Source organism: Meles meles, chromosome 19 (assembly GCF_922984935.1).
Source record: "Meles meles chromosome 19, mMelMel3.1 paternal haplotype, whole genome shotgun sequence".
Classification (NCBI taxonomy): Eukaryota; Metazoa; Chordata; class Mammalia; order Carnivora; family Mustelidae; genus Meles; species Meles meles.
This window is the reverse complement of record NC_060084.1, coordinates 54,983,959-55,003,005: the sequence shown is the minus strand read 5'-3', so window position 1 is coordinate 55,003,005 and position 19,047 is coordinate 54,983,959. Positions and strand designations below refer to the sequence as shown.

General features: G+C 41.8%; 1 protein-coding gene and 1 pseudogene across 1 annotated transcript in view; one reads left to right on the top strand and one right to left on the bottom strand.

Moving 5' to 3' along the window:
* The window catches only part of LOC123931367 (putative protein ZNF720), an 867,309-nt gene that overhangs the window by 564,113 nt on the left and 284,149 nt on the right, over window positions 1–19,047 (bottom strand). The gene's annotated exons all lie outside the window — the stretch shown is intronic.
* LOC123930588 lies at window positions 1,763–18,868 on the top strand (annotated as a pseudogene).

The window sequence follows — 19,047 nt, the reverse complement described above, 5'->3', positions numbered from 1 at the left end:
AGGAGGTTTTCCTAATTGTTCTTTAAGGAAAAAGAGGTAGCCGTGTAAACTACGAATGTATCTTGCTAAGCACAATCGTTAGAGAGTATGACTTGATGTGGTTAAATGAGGAAATCCTGACAGATGACTGCAGGAGTATAGCTAACTCTTCCCTACATTGCCATACCATTGAACATATATATTTCTGAGCAATGTACCTCAGTCCTGAAATTTTTGGAAATAGGTACTCCTACATCCTTCTGACAACTCTTGAATGCTTTTGCACATGTGTGTTCTGTATTTCGAATGGAGACAATAGAGCGGATTTGATATGCATTACTCAGTGTATGTATGAAATTAATATATCTTCATTAATAAAACAGTGGTGTTTTTTCTTTAAAAGATTTTATTTATTTTGTTGACAGAAAGTGATCACAAGTAGGCAGAGAGGCAGGCAGAGAGAGAGAAGAGGAAGCAGAGAGCTCAATGCGGGGCTAGATCCCAATACCCTGGGATCATGACCATAGTCGAAGTCAGAGGCTTTAACCCACTTAGCCATCCACGTGTCCCAATAAACCCTGGTTTTTAACATACGGATATGGGTATATCATGAATGATGTGTTACTCTACGTCTAGTGTTCATCTATTTCATTGCGGGTTGTACAGAGCTGATCGAATCCATCACCAGTTTGGTACTGGAGTAAAACAATATACCCAGGACACCATTTTCCCAGTGCTCTGAAGGTTTAAGGGATATGTGATTATTTTTCCCCTAGTCTATGCTATGATTTTCTCCTCTTTGTGAATAGGATGATATTACTGTATGTGTATTACCAAGCTTTGTAACATAGAGGTATTGTTGGTGTTTTAGCTCATGTACTGCATGATATTACTACTTGGCATTGATTTTGGGTAGCCAGTAGTGTTTTCGGGGCCTTATACTGACAGGAGCCCTGGGTGACAAGTTAGTGGAACATCTCATATGACATCTGTACTCTATCCTAGTGAGCCACCATCACTCCTTTCTTCCAATGCCTTCCTTCCCATGTCCCATAGAGAAGACTCTGCCTCCCCCAGAGCTTCCCTAAATCTGTTTTAGTCGGAATGGCATATTCTGGACATAGACTTGGGACTCTATAGGAATGTACTATGGCCCCAGATGAAAATATGTGCCCCATGTCCTATGTTGAGTGTTGTTTTCATGTGTCTATGAGGTACACGTGCACATATGACCATGCTATGTGTCATAGATACCACATAAGAAAGAGAAATCTTAACCACCTGGAATGATGTTGTAGCCCAGGGAAGAGACAAAAAATATTTAAGATGAGAAATTAGCATGTAGAGGAGGACAACTGTGCTGAGTTTCCCAAGTGACTTCCTAGATGTAGAAAAATAACTACTACTTGTTTTATGACCTACCTATCTCCAGATCTCCAGTTGTATTCGCCCTCATTTTTCTTCCTAGCTATGTAGGAACCACAACCATTCTCTTTTGCCTGTGTTGTGGAGAGAGTGTCTTCAGAAGGTGCTTAATTGAGATTAGACCCATGGAAAGCCGTTCAGTATTAAGACATTTAGCATGGGGATGAGGGAATTGAATCTAAGTAAAATTTGAGGAAGGCACCATTCTTCAAGAGAAAGACAAGACCTATTAAAAGGAAATGTGAGGAACTCTTTCCTGTGTGGGGAGGGACCAGGAGGTGTCTCTCTTTAGTCACTGCAAAGGCACAGGCAGCTCCTGCTGGGATCAATTGATGAATACATGTCATGGGGAGAAGAGATGGCTAATGTGGGTTTCTCAGGAGTGGGTAAGTTCTGCTTTATCCTGATGATTTGATCACCCTCCTGCATCTTCCTGAGGACTAATGCTGTTGGATGTCAGTGATTACTGTACTATCCCTCCCTAGATCCATGACAAGGGTTGGAGGACGGTGTTTGATGATGCAATCATGTTGGCAGCTTTAAGATGTCCCATGGTAGAATAGTTGTTTGAGATGAAGAAGGCTTCTGGGCAGTGGAATAGGCCAGATCAGCTGGGCATGTGCTGTGGTTACTCCTCATTTCCCAGAGAGATAACCCCAGTCAAGGTCAGATCCAGTGTGGTTGGGAGATTCTTCAGAGAAGCTGCTTCAGTGTTGTGCCAGACCTTCCTCCCTTTCTTCACTGCCATCATGAGTGTAGTACTAGGGGCATCTAGGTGGCTCAGTTATTCAACATCTGCCTTAGGCTCAGGTCATGAGCCCTGCATTGGTCTTCCTGCTCAGTGGTGAGTTGATTTCTCTCTCTTCTCTGCCCATCACCACCCAGCACCACAAGCGCCTCTCTCATTCTCTCAAATAAAATATATTTCTTAGAGATTTTATTTATATATTTGACAGAAAGAGAGAGAGATCACTAGTAGGCAGAGAGAGAAGGGAAAGCAGGCTCCCTGTTGAGCAAAGAGCCTGACATGGGGCTCAATCCCAGGACCCTGAGATAATGAGCCAAAGCAGAAGCCCAACCCTCTGAGCCTCCCAGGCACCCCAGCAGTTGATATCAGAAAGACTTGCCTAGGCACGCCTGGGTGGCTCAGTGGGTTAAAGCCTCTGCCATCAGCTTAGGTCATGATCCCAGGGTCCTGAGATCAAGCCCAGCACTGGGCTCTCTGCTCAGCAGGGAGCCTGCTTCCCGCACCCCCCACTCTGCCTGCTGTGCCTGCTGTTCTGCGTACTTATGATCTCTCTCTCTCAAATAAATAAACAAAATCTTAAATAAAAAAGAGAAAAAGACTAGCCGACCTGGAACAGATGCATGAAAATATGTTCGTCATCATTAACCATCAGGGAGATTCAAATCAAAACCACATTGGGATACCACCTTACACCAGATAGAATGGCCAAAATTAACAAGGCAGGAAACACCAAGTGTTGGAGAGGATGTGGAGAAAGGGGAACCCTCTTACACTGTTGGTGGGAATGCAAGTTGGTACAGCCGCGTTGGAAAACAGTGTGGTGATTCCTTGAGAAATTAAAAATAGAGCTTCCCTGTGACCCTGTCTGCAATTGCACTCTTGGGTATTTACCCAAAAGATACAGATGTGGTGAAAAGAAGGGCCATCTGTACCCCAATGTTTATAGCAGCCATGGCCACAGTCACATAAGTGTGCAAAGAGCCAAGATGCCCTTCAACACACGAATGGATGAAGAGGATGTGGTCCATATATACAATGGAGTATTATGCCTCCATCAGAAAGAATGAATACCCAAGTTTTGTATCAACATGGTCAGGAATAGAGGAGATTATGCTGAGTGAACTAAGTCAAGCAGAGAGAGTCAATTATCATACGATTTCACTTATTTGTGGAGTATGAGGCATAACACAGAGGACATTGGTTGATGAGGAGGAGAAGTGAGTTGGGGGAAATTGGAAGGGGAGATGAAGCATGAGAGACTGTGGACTCTTGAGAAACAAACTGAGGGTTATGAAGGGGAGGGGAGTGGGGGTTGGGTGAGCCTGGTGGTGGGTATTACAAAGGGTTCGTATTGCATGGAGCACTGGGTGTGGTGCATAAACTATGAATCTTGGAACACTGAAAAAATAAAATAAATTACGAAAAGGAAAAAAAAAAGAGTTGACACCTGGAAGAACAAACTATTCTTTAATAAATATTTCATCTTTTCCTTTCTCCACTGAATATAATCCTCTCTTTGGAAATTCTAAATCCTACCTCCTCCTCCTCAAGTCACCGTGACACAGAAGCCTCACCTTCTCTTTGAGCCTCATGTCTTTCTTGTTCCCATACTTAAGAACTTAATTGTTTTCTCTTGTGAAACTGCCTGACATCATTGAGAACAGTGCAGGAAAAACAATTTTTCCTCTCCTCACGTTCATTCTGTTGTGTGAACTGACCTCCATACTTCAGACCCAGAACAGAACGTTCAAACAGAGCTGGAGATCGAGGGCAGCCATAGCTTCATTGCTTTGCCTGAAAAGGAGGCCTGCAGCCCACCCAGAGTGGGGCTGGAGGTATGTAGGGAAATGCGGGATTATGGCTAATTTCCAGGGGAATTGTGTCTGTGCTGCCAGCCCTGTTCATCATATTGTCGGGGTGGAACCATGTTCCTGAATCAAAGGGCTGAGAAGTGAGGAGAAGAGGTCTGTGGAGAAGAGAAAGGTTACTTACTGGTCACTTGGTGACTTGTGGTATTTATTACAGGGACTGCTGACCTTCAGGGATGTGGCCATAGAATTCTACGAGGAGGAGTGGGGATGCCTGATCCACACTCAGTGGCAACTCTACAGGGATGTGATGTTAGAGAACTATGAACACCTCCATTTCTTGGGTGAGGAAGACTCCCTCCAGGTTTCTGAAACCCCACACAGGGTTTTGTTCCTTCCTGTGAAGACTGCCTCTTGGGAGATTTCTCTTGGAATGACTGGATTCCAGATCCAGGCAGAAAGGGAAAAAAATAGGGGTTTGTATATGGAGAGACAAATCTTCATGATGTTTCCTTTTCAGCCTCAGCTTCTCCTTCCTCAAGGTAACATCATGGCTTGTGAAGATGAGTGGCAGTTCTCAACATTTAGTGACATAGACTGGTGTTGTTGACATCTTAAACTGAAATTTGCCCTTTTGATTACCATGCCTGCTACTTAGAAGTGGAGGTCAGGAGGTGAACATTGGAAATGCCTCCTGTGTGTTCTAAAGGGACTGTTGGGCAATAGCTTTTGGGAGACCATTTTCTAGAATTGTACAATATCGTCTCTTCTCTACTGAACACAAGACTTATGGGAAGTTAGAATCAGCAGCAATAGTCATTTTCCTTTTTCTTCATAAACAGGTCTCCTGTCAAAGCCACATCTGATCATGTTTTTGGAGCAAGAGAAACATCTCTGGGATGTGAAGAGAAACGAGGTGGGAAGCCTCCATCCAGGTAGGTGGGAATGAATGAGGCAGATGACAGAGGGGAGGTCCAAGTCTGGAGGAGGAAGGTCGACCTTAAGCTGTGGTTCAAGTAGCTCTCCTTGAATGAATGTCAGTTGAAAACATGCCCAGTTTTATGTCTCTGCCTCCCGGAGGGACATCTGCTCTCCAACATTATCAAGCTCTTGCATTCTCTAGGGATTCGCCTTCAGCTCCAGTGATGGTCCAACATATAATCACCATATAATTGGAGGGGGAGAGCCTCCTTAATCTCCCTCCATTGCTGTGATTACTCTCTGGAAGTTATCCTATGTCTGAGGACCTCTACTTTAAAGTCTCTGTAAATTCTGGTTTCATCATGAGACACGTAGGTCAGGGAGTTTGGTGCAGAAATTCCAGAATACTGGAGACACATTTCTAATGTTCTATGGCTTATATGTTCTAATGTTAGGGAGGCTTTAATCTTAGGCCTACAAAATTGAGATTCAGTAACTTCATCAGTTAACAAAGCACGGCCCTAAAATGAGAAAACGTCCTGCTTTATTTCCCTTCAAATGTTCTTTTTTCTTATTTTCTTTCTTTCTTCTTTTTTTTTTTTTGTAAGATTTTATTTATTTGACAGACAGAATAGGGAGAGAGGCAGGCAGAGAGAGAGAGAGAGGAAGCAGGCTCCCCGCCGAGCAAAGAGCCAGACGCGGGGCTCTATGCCAGGACACTGAGACCATGATCGGAGCCGAAGGCAGAGGATTTAACCCACTGAGCCACTGAGGCGCCCCCCCCCAACCTTTTTTTTTAACATATAGAAATTTCCACTCTATGAGTTCCATTCCTTAATGGTGAAATAGTATAATGTCTCTCTTTGTTTCCTAGAATTCCTACATAACAAATGCTATTGGGGAACTAGCACATTTGGAACTTGATCTTGTAGCCTTTAATAAAGTCTCATTTATTACCTCATTTTTTAATAATTGCATCATGATTCTGTCTTCTGTGAACTTCTTGTGACTTTGTCATATGTGTTTTCACTTTCTCATTAGTTCTGTATGTGATTTAGCTCTATTTTTGTACATCGAATGTCCTAATATAACATGCACATGTGCTTTTTAAGTAGTGAGTTGGACAATTAGTAAAATTCCCATATATTTTGTTTAAAAATTTTATTTGTTTGAGAGACAGAGAGAGGAAAAAATGAGTAGGGAAAGGGCAAAAGGAGAGGGAGAAGCAAAATCCCTGCTGAGCAGGAGTCCAGTTTGCGGCTGGATCCCAGAAGCCCGAGCTCATGACCTGAACTGAAGGAAGCTGCTTAACTAATTGAGCCCCATGGGTACCCTGAGTGACCATATTTTGAAAATCTTATTTTCAGTAATGTGATGTTATTTCTGGGATATTAATCATGAGCTTTTTCTTCTACTTCCCTCAGAATGTATCAGAATTTAACCCCATATATGAAGTTCATATGCACTGTCTCTCAGCAAATTTTCAACTCTCACAGTGTTTATTTATTGAGAAATGAGATGTTGTTTGTTTCCTCTGTCTTACCAAATGAATTACAGGGTTACATTCAGTGCAGGAGGAAGAATATATTAATAATGTAATACATTTCTTTCACGTTTTTTAAGTGTTCATAAAATTTTCTTTTATAACTTTTTGATTGATTTTAATGAGGATTCTTTACAATGTTATAGTCCATGAAGACATGCCAATCAAATGCTTCTTTTTCATGGGTACGTGGACACAGTTTTAAATTGTGGTTATATGGAAGTTTTCCTTTTCTGTCATACATCAGTGTTTTATTTAGAATTTCTTGGGTTGAGTTTTGTCTTACTCTGATTTGGTAATTTCCTAATAATGTGCTGCTTCTGTCTGGCTCATTCCACATTAGCTAGGTGTAGATTCGGTTTTATCTGTGTATGTTGTTATAGGAAGAGAATTTTCAGCTCAGTATCTTTTGAGACCATGTGAATATAACTCAAAAAAGAATGAGCTTTATGCTTTTTGCCGGTAAATTATGTGTGTCTTTGTCTTTTGTTTGTATGTCACACATATATACTGTGTGACCCCTACTTTGTGTCTCCTTGGTGAGTGGTCAGTGAATGTTGTACCATGTCTAGGTCAGCTGTTATCCACATAGAATTCATTTTACCATGTAATTGTGGGTGAATTTTTATTCTCTCTGCATGAGAGAAAGACTGTTTTGAATTCAAAGTAATTTTCAAATATTTTATACTTCAGTATCATGTTTTGGTATGAAATATGAAAGATATAGTTTCTCTGTAATTATAGGATTAATATGTATGATATGCCTTGGTACCTTTCTCATTGACTTTTGTGTCTTCTGGGAGTATTTTCCTTGTAATACAACATTGTTGTAAAACAAACCATTTCAACCTCTGTGTCAGGTACATAGAAGACTCTTAGTCCTGTCTCTAGCCCAACACCCACTTTGTTACCAGTATCACACATTCTTTTATGTTGTGTACTTTATGACCTACATTAATGATTTTTATACTTTTTTGAAAACAAAGCTCTGTAGCAGAAACAAACGTGACTGGTATCTCATTACAACACGGCAGGTTGGTGTAATTGTCTACATATTTATGTTCAGCGAAGAGCTTTGTGTTCTTTGTGGTTGCAGTTTCTGGGTAGAATCCTTTTATTTTATCAAGAGAGCATTCCTTTAATGGTTCTTGTAGGATAGGTCTATTGATAAATGTAGAGGAGTCTTTACTTGGGAGTGTCTTCATTTCTACATCTATGGAAAAGGGTTTTGTCCTGTAAAGTATTCTTGGTGGTATCTTTCAATCTTTCAGTAGCGGAGTACATTATGCCTGCCCCATTCTTGTTGGGACTGCTGGGAATCCCACTGCTGCTTTTCTAGGAGCTCTCGCACAAGGTGAAGTGCATTTGCCATGCTGTTTCAAAAGTCCATTTTCATTTGTGGTCTTTGATGGATTAATCACAACACGTCATCAGTCCTCCCATTCTTTGTATGTGGTCTGCTGTATATACCATAGTTTTATAAGGAAGTAATTTGAGGAAATAAAACATTAAGGCAATCAGAGGGAAAATACATTTACTGTAGTGCACTGGATTTACAAGATAAACTTGTCTGTGTAAGTGGACCGTGACCGATGAAAAGCACGTTATTCAGTGGTTAACTGTATTTTTTAGTAGACCTGAAAGGACTCAGGGGCAGGTGGATCTCTAGAGAGGGATCAGTATTTTCAGTGTGATTCTTTTTTATTTTTTCTTTTGACTGTATTTTATACATACAGATGGATGTCCAAAGAAAGCCAGAGCAGCGGGGCGCCTGGGTAGCTCAGTGAATTAAGACCTGCCTTCAGCTTGGTTCATGGTCCCAGGGTCCTGGGATCAGGCCCTGAATCAGGCTCCTTGCTTGGTGGGGAGGCTGCTTCCCCCCATCTCTCTCTGCCTGTCTCTCTGCCTACTTATGATCTCTCTGTCTCTGTCAAAGAATTTTTTTTTATAAAGAGAAAGCCAGAGTAGCAAAACTTTCAGCAGATAAACTAGCCTTTTAAGTTTTGTAGAGATTCCATTTTCTGTATATCACTTCAAGATTTATTGTTTTTCAATTATTCCAATGAAGGAACATGGATGTGATTCCTACTTATGCATTTTTTTATTCCTGCACAGTATATTACACTTTTACCATTTCTGCCTTGACCTCTCCCATTATGTTAAATTGGAAACTTTTTTGGGGGGAGATGGTCTGCTCTAAATGTATGATGTCTCTGTTTGGGAAATTGTTCTTTGTTGTGTAGAAACAAAACTAATTTTTATGTGTTGGTTTGTGTACCAGCTTTATAAAATCCATATGAGTTTTAACAGGATTAAAACAATAAGGATTCCAGAAGAAGAAAAGGCAGTGGCATAGGAGGGTCCTAGACTCATGTGTCCTGTCATGAGCACCAATAGGTAAAAGTCAGGTCATCTTAAATGCCCCAGACATTGGGCTGAAGAGTGACAGGAGAAACTCCCCATGTAAGAGGAGAGAAGAGGCCACATGGAAGATGGCAGATAGTGTGGAGACATGGTTTAGGGAGGAGAGGAGTCTAGCATTGTAGAGGGCAGGGAGCCCTGGCTGTGAGGTAGGTGTCATGACAGAGGAGCACTCAGGGGATGCCTAAGAAGGTTTCCCCAAAGCCATTGCTTGGAGAGCAAGAAGGCCTGAATTTCATGAGTTCTTGGAACCAGCACATCTTAAAGCCTGGAGTGTTAATGGTCAGCAGGTTTGGGTGGGATAGAACCAGGAGGGCACTGGGGTGCTCCTGGAGAGAAGGCTGGCAAACAACCTGGGGACTCACAGTGTGGAAACAGTCATCTGAAGAACACCTGGGGTGCACAGTGGGGAGAGTATTTGGTAGTCTAGGAGCACATTCCTGAGAGGAAACATTCAGTGACATGTGGCTCCCAGAACATGGGAGCCCTCTCCCGCCCTGTAGCATAAAGCAGAGCCCCGCTCAGTGAGGTCACTGGCTGTCTGCCTTACTTGCACCAGGCCCCACCTGTGTATTCTGAGTGGGCTTCCATTCTCAGTGACACTTTCCTCAGGCTCAGCAAGGTCAGCCCCTGCCACATCACATCTCCTGAGCAGAGATTCTGCAGGGCCACAGTCCTGGTGGAGTTGACGTCAGGTCTCCTTTCACGATCAGACCAGAGCTGACCTAGTTCAAACTGGCCACATTCAGGTCAGGGACCAAACACTGCCCATAGGAGGCAAGGAGAGTCCCTGCAGACCATCGGTCTGAAGGATACAGCAGGACACATCACTGACTTTTCTAGTGGACAGAGGAAGGTAGATAGAGAGTTAGACAAATGTCAAGATGAAAGAATTTATCCCAAAGAAAAAATAAGATCAAGGCCAAAGATAACAAGGGAAGCAGATCGTAGTAACTGTTGAATTTAAGGCAACAGGCAGAAGGATATTCAAAAGGTTGAGAAAAGGATAGTGAGAACTTTACCACAGAGATAAGAGTTGAAAAAAATAATTGGGTACTTGGTGGCTCACTTGGGGAAGCCACTGACTCCTGATTTCTGCTCAGATCTTGATCTCAGGGTCTTGGGATACAGGCTCAAGTCAGTCTCTGCAGTCAGTGTGATGCCTGCATGTGATTCCCTCTCTCTGTAGCTCCCACTTATACTCTTATGCCCCCCCCCCAAATATATAAATCTTTAAAAAAATCAAACGGAGGGGAGCCTGGGTGGCTGGGTTAAGCCTCTGCCTTCACCTCACATCATGGTCTCAGGGTCCTGGGATCTAGCCCCTTGGAGGCTCTTTGCTCAGCAGGGAGCCGGCTTCCCCCTCTTCTCTCTGCCTGCTTCTCTGCCTACTTGTGAACTCTCTGTCAAATAAATAAATGAAATATTTAAAAAAAAATAAAAATGAGACATAGATGAACAATGCAGTAAGCGAGAATAGAAACAGGTTTGATGTAAATGGTATGCTGGAAGCAGAAGAACGACTTTGTCATATGGACGAGAAAATAAAAAATACTGAGTCTGAACAAAAGATGGAGGGAGAACAATCATGCATCACAGGATTTATTTAGGGAACTCATTGACCCCATCAATGGTAGTGAAATTCCTAGGTCTTGGGCTTTTCTGTGCTGGTAGAGTATTGATTCCAAATTCAACTTTTTATTGATCTAAGGAGAGTGCCCATTTCTTTGGTTCTTGTTTACTAAATCAGTCTTAATAACTTGTCCATTTTTAGGAATTCTCTAGGTTTTTTTTTTTTTTTTTTCATAAATTTCTCCATTAATTATTATGTACTGGTTTATGGAGGTAACACATTGCCAGTTTTATTTATTTCGTTGATTGAAATGGGCATTATTTTCTGTGTTCCATTAGTGTTAATCTTGTATTTTATTTATTTCAGATTTTTCTTTATTTTGTTTCTCTCCTTTCATCCTAGTTTCTTCCTTTTTTAGTTCTTCTGGTGGAAATTAAGTTGTTTATTCCAACTTTTTTTTTTAACTTTGTATTGTATAACATGAAGAAATTGGGAAATGGAAAAACTGGCAGAAATAAACAATACAAAAATGACCAAAACAGTAAAGAAAATTAAAATGATGATTTTGAGGGATTTCTTTTTTTTTTTTTTTTTAAGATTTTGTTTATTTATTTGACAGACAGACATCACAAGTAGGCAGAGGCAGGTAGAGAGAGAGGAGGGAGCAGGCTCCCCACTGAGCTGAGAGCCCCATGTGGGGCTCCATCCCAGGACCCTGATCATGACCAGAGCCCAAGGCAGATGCTTAATTGCCCCAATTTTTAGGGTCTATAATCATGTCATGTGTGAACAGAGAAATTTTTACTGTTTCTTCTTCAGTTTAGATTCCTTTACTCTACTTTTGGTTGCACAATTGTTCTGACCAGAGTGTCCAGTACTATACTCAAGGGCAGTGGTAGGGTCACTTCATTACCTGCTGATCATAGAGGAGAAGCTTGCAGACTGTCCCTACTGGATAAGTTAATTTGCAACTTTTCATACAACTGTGGCGTTCATTAGGTTGAAGGGGTTTCCTTCTTTCTCTACTTTGTTTATAACGTGACATGTTGTCCAGTGTGCCCATATTTGTATTCTGTCTCACTTAATATGATCATGTCTTTTTTTTAAAGATTTCATTTATTTAAATGACAGACAGAGATCACAAGCAGGCAGAGAGGCAGGCAGAGAGAGAGGAGGAAGCAGGCTCCCTGCTGAGCAGAGAGCCTGAGGTGGGGCTTGATCCGAGAACTCCGGGATCATGAACTGAGCCGAAGGCAAGACTTTAACCCACTGAGCCACCCAGGCACCCCGATCATGTCATTCTTGATCTTCATTCTGTTATCGTGAAGTCTTCAAGTTACAGTTTTCTATATGTTGGACCGCCCTTAATTCCTGGACCGTTTCCCACTTGGTGATCTTTTGTAAAAAGGGAAAATGTGCTGTTGATTCAGATTGCTATTTATTGTGGGCTTCGAGTGAATATTTCTCACAGGCAGTAGTTTGTAAACTTTGTTGTTTGTAGTGTCTTCGTCTGGCTTGCATGAGCTGGTAATGCTGGTGCCATAGAGAGAGTGTTCTGCTAGTTTCTCTGATCATCACTCCTTGGAAATATTTGAGGAAATTTGAAGTCCTTTATCCTTCAGTGTCTGTTTGAATATCCAGTGAATTCATCTGGCACACAATTTTTATATTTTGGAGGTTTTTTTTTTTTTTTTTATTCCTCTTTCATTCAGCTTCATGGTTGCAGATCAGTTGAGTTTTTTTTTTGTTTTTTTTTTTTTTTACTTTTCTGAAAGATGGAGTGGAAATTGGTTATACTTTTTTTGAAATTTATACTTGTCTTTTAGTATCAATTCGTGGGCACTGATTATCCATTGTTGCCTCTTGTAATTACTTTTATTCCCATAGTCAGTTATACTGTCTTTTACTTCTTCTTTACTTTTACTTCTTTACTTTTATACTGCTTTTACTTCTTCACCAGTCATTTTAGTCAGTCTTTTCTTCTCTTATTCTTAATTTACTTCTTGGGCTGTCAATGTTCATCTTTTCTGACAAACAACTCTTCCTGTGGTTGATACATTTCATTTTTTACTGTACTCTATTTGGTTCAGTTCAGTTTTCTCTTTCAGTATCCATTGTTCTGCTAGTTTTGAGCTCATGTGACCCTTCTCCTGATTGTTAGAGATACAGGAAAGTGATTTGTGCTACACCATGACCATACCACAGAATTCTCTATTAGACTCTGTGCTCAGTACGTTCTGTGCCATGTTGTGTGTCCATGGAGAAATGAAGTCCTGATGACTCCTTCTCAGCTATCTTTCTGACATTGTCTGATTGGCTTGATGCTTCTATATTAGCAGTCATCAGTATATTCTTCTGAATGTAGTAAGTGCAATGGTTTTACTTTTATTTGGTATCTTTCAGCTCTATCTTCACATGACACCCAGAGTTTCCTGCTACAGCAGAGCATAGAAGGTTCTTTACAGAAAGTGTCAATACACAGATACAAACATAGTACCGTTGAGATTTTACACTTACACACAGACTGGGACAATGATGGGGAGAGTGAAGGGCATCAAAGAAATCCTGGATGATACAGCCAAACCAAGGCAATTGCCCTTAATGAGAATCTCTCTGCCTCAAATGGTGAAGGGAAAAAAACACTGTGGAAAACCTCACTTTTTAAGTCAACTGTTTCTGCAGAGCAGTGTGTTTCTGTCAGCACAAGCTCCAATCAAATATTCAATCATAGTGATTTGTGGGCAGACTGTTTGGAACATCTGGAAAGTAACCTAGTCCATGCTGAAAATAATGATTCGAGCCATTTGGAAGATAGGATTGGCCTGATCTTTCAGTCAAGAATTCACACTGGAGAGAAACGTTACCAATGTTAAGAATGTGGCAAGGCCTTTGTTGACAGCAGCACCCTTATTCGACATCACAGAATTCATACTGGAGAGAAACCTTACCAATGTCAAGAATGTGGTAAGGCCTTTACCTACCTTTCACAACTTACTCGACATCACAGAATTCATACTGGCGAGAAACCTTAACATCGTGAATGTGCCAAGTGCTTTAACCAGAGCTCAGCCCTTATTCAACATGACAGAGTTCATACTTGAGGGAAACCACATCAATATCACAAATTTTCAAAACCTTTATAATCACTCAATCATCATTAATCATCATAAAATTCATACTAGATAGAAATCTCACCAGTGTACAGAATGCAATAAAAGGGGCACCTGTGCGGCTCAGTCGGTTAGGGCGCTCACTTAGGCTCAGGTCATGATCCCAGGGTTCTGGGATGGAGCTCTGCATCGGGCTTCCTGCTCAGTGGGCAGCGTGCTTCTCCCTCTCCACCTGCCTGACCCTCCTCACTACTTGTGCTCTCTCTCCATCTCTCTGTCAAATAAATAAATAAAATCGTGAAGAAAGTAAGAAAAAAAGAATGGGAGAAAAATCGGTTAAGGAGTGCTCACCCATTCATGCCTATGAGAGAATTCATATTGGACCATAACCTCACAAATATAACCAGTGTGGCCTTTGTCCAGCATGCACGGCTTCTAAACAGAGAAGTCATACTGGAAAGACACCATATGAATAATGTGGCCAAACCTCTAGCAGGCACAGACCCCTTAGTGCATATCATAGAATCCACCCTGCAGAGAAAATTATGGATGTAATGAATGTGAGAGAGTGCCTAAGGACTGCTCCCTCCACACTCCATATGAGAGATTTTAAATAGGAGAGTAAGTGTACAAATACTAAGAATGGGGATGCCAGGGTGGCTCAGTGGATTAAAGCCTCTGCCTTCAGCTCAGGTCATGATCTCAGGGTCCTGGGATCAAGCCCCACATCCGGCCCTCTGCTCGGTGGTGAGCCTGCTTCCTCCTCTCTCCCTCTCTGCCTGCCTCTCTGCCTATTTGTGATCTCTGTCTGTCAAATAAATAAATAAATTAACTCTGGGACAAAATGCTAAGAATGTTTCTGACCTCTCAGTGGGACTCCCAACTTTCTTAACATCGTTGTTTTCTTACAGGAGTGGAAGTGTTCTGGTGATCATCAGAGAATTCGTGAGGGAAAAAGCCCTTTCACATCTAGTAAACCAGAGACCATGTTTAGTGGGTCATCAAGCCTAAACATCAATGAGATAATCCCTCAGGGAGAGGAAACTTACATCTTTAAGGAAAGTGGTAAATCCTTTGACTGCCTCTCAGCACTATCTCAACATCAGCGAATGCACACTGGAGAAAAAGTATACAAATGTGAAGAAGGTGGTCAAACCTTTAAGGATTGTTCATCAACAAATGGTCATTTGCAGATCTATTCTGGAGCGAAACCTTAGAATGTCAAGAATGTGGCAAGGCTTTTAACGATCACTCAAGTCTTAATAGAGATAAATGAATTCATATTGCAGGGATAAATTACAACTGTAATGAATGTGCCAAAGCCTTTAAATCATGCTCAGAACTTACTCAACATCACAAAATTCATTGTGGAAAAAAACCTTACCAGTGTCAAGAATGTGGCAAGGCCTTTAAACACCCTTCACACCTTACTCAACATCACAGAATTCATACTGGAGAGAAACCTTACCAATGTCCAGAATGTGGGAAGGCCTTTAATATGCATTCTCACCTCACTGGACATTGCAAAATTCATAGTATAACACAGAAACCCTATAAATACTAAGAATGTGGCAAGTCCTCTAATTTGAGCTCAAGGCTTACTGAACATCAGGGAATTCATAATGCAGAGAAAACTTATGAATGTCAAGAATGTGGCAAGACCTTTTATGACAGGTCAGCCCTTACTCAACATCACAGAATTCACACTGGAGAGAAACCGTACAAATGTAAAGAATGTGCCAAAGCCTATGCCTTCCCTTCACAACTTATGCAACATCACAGAATTCATATACGAGAGAAAACTTCCCAATGTCAGGAATGTGGCAAGGCCTTTTATAACAGGTCAACCCTTACTCAACATCACAGAATTCATACTGGAGAGAAACCTTACCAATGTTAAGAATGTGGCAAGGCCTTTATCCACAGCTCAACCCTTATACAACATCACGCTATGTCTCTCTCTGTCAAATAAATAAAATCTTTAGAAAAAAATTCTTATGAGAGAGAGAGAGAGTACACTTGTTACTGGTGGTGTTGGAGGAGGGCAGTGGCAAAGGGAGAGAATTTTAAATATCCTCCACCCTGGAAACAATGCCAATCCCGAGGTTCCATTTAACAACCCTAAGATCTTGATCTAAGCCCCATCAAGAGTCGGCTGCCTATCCAACTTAGCCACTCAGGTTTTCCATCTTTTTAAATAATTTATTTTTATTCCAATTAGTTAACATAACATGTTTTCAGTTTCAGGTGTCAAATATAGTTATTCCACAGTTCTGTACCTCCCCCCGTACTCACCAGGTGTATGTACCCCTTTTCTTTGAAATGGAGTCTCGCTGAAACATGAATGCAGCCATGTGATTTTTTTTAAGATTTTATTTATTTATTTGACAGAGATGACAAGTAGGCAGAGAGGCAGGCAGAGAGAGGGGGAAGCAGGCTCCCTGCTGAGCAGAGCCCCCAATGTGCAGCTTGATCCCAGGACCCTGAGATCATGACCTGAGCTGACAGCAGAGGCTTAACCCACTGGGCCACTCAGGATCCCCCAGCCATGTGATTTTTGTTCCTCTTGATTTTTTTATGTGGTTTCCTGTTTCAGTCACCAGGACCACCGTAGAAAGACCACTTCATCTTTTACAGTGAGACACCATTCAGTATTTCCTGGAATGGCTAAAAGAAAAAGGATAACACCATTTTTCAGTGAGAATGTTGAGGAATTAGAATTCTCATATTGCTGATGGGAGGGTAAAAAGAACATTCACTTCAGAATGTGTGGCAGTTACTTATGAAAAGAAACATTTACCGACTGAAGGGGAACAATTTGTCACACTAAAATGTGTCTGGCATAAGCATTATTTTAGGCCAGTTATTTTAAATAAAAGACAGATAAAGGAAAGGCTCTGAAATCCTGTGTTTACTTTTGGAAGACTTTTGCATTTGTAAGGAAAAGCTCCACCTGTAAGGTGTCTCTGTGTACCAGAAAGAGGGAGAATGTGTCTTCAGAAACTCTGATCAGTGAAGGCATGGATCTTCATCTGTCACCACCATAGCCTTGGTTAATGTGCTTGGCCTGGTCACTTCCCCAGTTACTTCCCAGTAGGATCATGTGTGGAGTTTCAAAAAGGATCTTCTCTGTTGGCCTCCCCCCTCAGATTCTGTTGGTCAGTTTGGGGAAACAATCCTGTTGCATTAATTAAGGGCTCCAAGTGATTCTCAGTGAGGCCAGGGGTAAGCACGAGGGCTTCAGGTTATTTTATGAGAGCGGAGAGCAGGCTTTGGCTCACGGAGAGGCAACATGGTCTCTGCTACGTGAGTCTGGGAGGGTCAGGTCCATGCAGCACATGGTGCCTATGCTCTCTCTGCCTCTCTGGGCATTTTGGGAGGGGAGCACCCCTGGAATTAGAGAAGGAAAGTTCAGGGACTGGTGTTCAAGTAGGAACTCCAAGTTTCTGAACAGCTCCTGACACAAAGCACTAGGATGTTGGGTCTATCTGCATTTCAGGGTCTTGCCTTCAGGCGAGCAGTTTACAGATGAAGAGTTTGTATTGGTGGCTTGAGGGGCATTTTTTCCTGATGGAGCTGTGACTTCTCTACAAATACCTTATGAGAAAAAAAATCTACAGGATGAAGTGAAAGAAGAAATGGCCAGTTCTCAGGTAAGCCTGGCATCCCAAGTCAGAAGTCTAGTCATGTTTTTCTCCTGAAATTCCTTGCATTTAGAAATTGCAAATGTTGATTGCTCGAGTTCTGAAGTTTCTGGTGCATGGGTTCTTGAATGTAGTATTCATTTTCTGAAGTGATACCATAGGCTAGGTCTTTAGAAAACTACTCCCCTATAACCCAGATTTCCCCTATCTCCCCTACATCCCTTCTCTGCCTTCTTTCCAATCTGGCTCCAGTAGGCCATCAGCAGTTGTCACTTTGAATTAAAGTTCAGCAAGTATTGAAAATATTCCCTTGGTGGCATATCCAGAGAGAAGGTGTGTGGCGTGTAAGATTCCTGTTGCTGATGAGGTCTGGTCCTGGTTTATCAGGGAGGGAAAACATTTCTCATTTAGGGCCTGTCTGGATGCTTTACCGGGTCTGTGTAACCCAGGAGTAAGAAAATGCACAAGTAAAACGATGGATATAAGGTCCAGAATAACTTGGAAGTTTCTCAGATTAAAGAAGTGGGGGCAGGGGATTGTTGAGTTTTCCCCTTTAGAATGTGAAAAAGATGGGAAGCCTGGGTGGAAAAAGATGGGAAGCCTGGGTGGATCAGTTGGTTAAGCCGCTGCCTTCAGCTCAAATTATGATCCCAGGGTCCTGGGATCGAGGCCCCCATGGGCTCCTTGGTCAGCAGGGAGTCTGCTTCTCTCTCTGTCTCTGCCTGCCATTCTGCCTGCTTGTGTGCACGCTCTCTCTCTCTGATCAATCAATAAATAAAATATTTTTTAAAAAAGAATGTGAAAAAGATGTTCTATGAAGAATACACTGGAGGTTTGCCTGGGTGGCTCAGTCCGTTACACACTGGACTGTTGATTTCAGTTCAGGTCATGATCTCCAGATCCTAGAATGAGGCCCACTTCTTGTTCCCTGCTCAGTGAGGAGTCTGTTTGAGATTCTCTCCCTCTACTTCTGGCCCTCCCCTCCTCCTTCTATAATATAAATCTTCAAATAAAAATAGACATTTAAATAAAAAATACAGTAGGTATTAGAGTACATAGAAACTGTGGTGTCTAAATGTAGTATCTCTGAGAGTCAGATGGGGACCCCAAATATGGGTCCAAGATTGAGTAGAAGCCAGTCAAGTGGGCACTGAGAAGAATTCACCTGAGGCAGAACAAAGGTATTAGAAGTTTACTGAATACACTGCCAGAGAGCAGCAGGCAGGACAGCAGAGGAGAGGCTGTCTGTAAGGAGACAATGGTGGGGGCTGTGTTAAAAGGAGAAAGGTGAGGGTTATGGGAGCTTATCCAATTTTCCCTTTTCTGGTCACTGGACCCGATTGTCAGTAGCCTGGTGGTTGGTCAGGGCCCATGGTTACTTTGAGGTGGGTCCCCTGATGGGCCTGTCTGTACTCAGCCATAGGGGCGCTGGGGGTCCTTTCTCCATTCCTTTGATCAAGTCTGCTTGCCTAAAGGCAACCTCAACAGAAACTATAGGTGATTTAACTTCATTTATATCCACTGTATTTTCATAATTAGATTTCTATTCTGCATTACTGTTCTCAGACCACAAGAAAACACTAGTGATAGCGTGTCCTTTGGTGTGCCTTGGGCACTGAGATCAATTTGTTGGCATACACCTAATGTTAACTGCTTTTATTGGCTTTTTGCTCTTTGCCAGATTCCTCCCCTATAGCGTTCATATTCCCCATCTTACATTTGTACAGACCTTAGGTGTACAGAGTGATATGCAGAAACCATCACATTTCAGATGGAAGCTTCTTTCTCCTGAGTTTCTTTTGCTTGGAGTCTTTCTTTTTTTCTTTTAACTCCACCCTTATATTTTATCAAAACGGCAAATACCATGTATTAACC